The 2,760-nt window shown below is 33.5% G+C and overlaps 1 non-coding gene across 1 annotated transcript; it reads right to left on the reverse strand.

Annotated features, from left to right (window-relative positions):
- Positions 1-562: 562 nt before the first annotated feature.
- Positions 563-669, reverse strand: LOC131503279 (U6 spliceosomal RNA). Its single transcript, XR_009257381.1, has one exon. It is a non-coding gene; the product is annotated as a U6 spliceosomal RNA (small nuclear RNA).
- Positions 670-2,760: the final 2,091 nt, after the last annotated feature.

A 2,760-nucleotide genomic window follows, 5' to 3' on the forward strand; every position in this document is an offset into this window, starting at 1 on the left:
CCCACCAGCAGTAAGAGGGTTCCCTTTTCTCCCTATCCTTGCCGACATTTGTTATTTCCTGTCCTTTCTGACGTGATATCTCATTGTAGTTTTGATTGGTATTTCCCTGATGATGAATGATGTTGAGCATCTTTTCACATGTCTGTTAGCCACATGTATGTCTTCTATGGAAAAATGTCTATCCATGTCTTCTGCCCATTTATTCACTGGATTATTTGTTTTATGGATGTTGAGTTTGGTAAGTTCTTTATGGATTTTGGATACTAATCCTTTATCCGATATGTCACTTGCAAATAACTTCTTTCATTCTGAAGGTTGCCTTTTAGTTTTGTTGATTGTTTTCTTTGCTGTGCAGAAGCTTTTTATCTTGATGAAGTTCCAATAGTTGGTTTTTACTTTTATTTCCCTTGCCTCCAGAGACATATCTAGTAAGAAGTTGCTGTGGCTAATGTCAAGGAGGTTACTGCCTATGTTCTCCTTGAGGATTTTGATGGTTTATGATCTCACATATAGGTCTTTCATCCATTTTGAATTTATTTTTGTGTATGGTGTAAGAAAGTGAAAAGATATGGAACACTTCATGAATTTGCATGTCATCTTTGCACAGGGGTCACACTTATCTTCTCTGTACTCATCCAATTTTAGTATATGTGCTGCCAAAGTGAGCACGAGTACTTATTCACCTTATAACTGAAAGTTTGACCCTTTCTTTGATTAGCATCTCCCATTTTCCCCCCTATCTAGTCTGTGGTTATCACCATTCTACTGTTTTCTATGAGTTTGACTTTGGTTTGGCTTTGTTTAGATTCCACATATGGTTAAGTACATACAGTATTTATCTTTCTGTGTCTATCTTATTTCATTTAGCATTAACTATTCCAGGTTCATCCATATTGTCACAGCTGGCAGGATTTCCTTCTTTTTTATGGCTGAATAATATTCCATTATATACACACACACACACTACATTTTCTTTAGCCATTCATCCATTGATAAACATTTAGGTTGTTTCTGTATGTTGGCTATTGTGAATTGTGTTGCAATGAACATGGGAGTGAAAAAATCTCTTCAAAATACTGATTTAGTTTCTTTTGGATGTATACCCAAAAGTGGGATTGCTGGGTCTAATGTATGGTATTTAATCTTAACTGGTAAGTTACTTAATAATTAGTTACCCATTTTTCATTGCTGATGTTGTTTATTCACATCTTCATTCTCTTTGAAAATAAAATCACACTGGTTAGTTTTGTCTTTTTTATTATTTTAAAAAAATTATGTAACTGTTGATTGAATCCATGAAGTTTTTTGTTTTATTATTTTGTTTAATAATTATTATTTTCTTCTATTTAGAGTGTTTTATTTTCTTGTTCTTTTTCTACCTTCTTGCAATGAAATCTTAATTCATTTTTTTCAGGCCTGGTAGTGTTCTTATAAATGCAGTTGGGGCTATATATCTCCCTTTTGTTACTGCTTTAGCTGAAACACTCAGGTGTGAATTGTAGTGTGGTTTATTATGTTTTCCTTTTTTACAAAAATTTTTTAATTTACATCTTATTTCCACTTTTTCCTAAAAATTTTTCAAAATTGTGAATTTATTTTTTGAGATATTTGGGTTAGTGTGCTTTTTGACATTGATTTTTCTAGTATTTTATTACTTTTTTTGTTGTTTGTGACTCTTGCATGATAGATTTGGGGAAACTTTAAACTTTATTTTTGCTTTTATTCATATTTGTGTAAATTTCTACAAATGCTTGAAAATAAATTTTATTTCCCTCATCTGGGTGCATATATAATGGATGTATTAGCCTAAGGCCAATGTTGGGTTTATTGCATCCTTCACCCAATTCTTCGAATTCATGGTTTCTGAGATACATGTGTTATCTTTTCCCACTTTGAATTACTCCTTATAGTTCTAAATTTTGCCTGATAAAATTTAGAATGGAAGGTTTTACTTAGGGCTGTCTCATCCCATGGAGTTGATTTTAAATCTTCACCATTTACCTAGAGTAAAATAACTAAATAGACCCTGAGGTTGGTAGTTTTTACTAGTTTCTGTTCCTGCCTACTGTTCATTCCAGATTGGGTCCTTACATCCTAATTTTCAATCCCTCACAAACCTTTCCCCCTCTTCGCCCTTCCTCTATCACTAGCCTTCCCCAAATCAGGGAATTTTTTTTTCACTTTGGAAGAATGGGAACGTAGTAGGGAAACTATTAAATTTTTTCTACTCATCATAACTTCTCCCAAATATATTGACTCTGAATAAAAATTATTCCTATCCTCTGAACCTAGATGTTTGAAATTATAAAGACAAAATTTGATTATTTTTAGGTGCCCTTTTTTCATTTCTTTTGAGTCATGAACAATGGCCATCTGGCTGAATAAGTTACAAAAGGTAGAAAGAAACATCCAGAATGAGAGGAACTTTGTTTAATTATTCTTAAATATCATCTCTTTCCTGATGCTGATTGCACTGTTTCTTTTTCATGACCTGCTCTCTCCCCTTCATTCTTTCCTCCTGCTACAACCCACAAGATCAGGCACTTGGAAGAATAAAAAACTTTATGACCTTGATCAAGATGAAGGAGATTCACCATACTTATCACTGAGCAGAAGAAATTGTAAAATGGAACTTTTAATATTTTAAAGCCATTTAGAACACAGTTTGCATGAGTGATTCTGTACAATGTACAAACTGGTGGAGAGATGATGACCCTGGAGGATTTGCACTGACAGCCTTGGGACGAAGACATGTGGGAA

Source organism: Neofelis nebulosa, chromosome X (genome assembly GCF_028018385.1).
Source record: "Neofelis nebulosa isolate mNeoNeb1 chromosome X, mNeoNeb1.pri, whole genome shotgun sequence".
Lineage (NCBI taxonomy): Eukaryota > Metazoa > Chordata > Mammalia > Carnivora > Felidae > Neofelis > Neofelis nebulosa.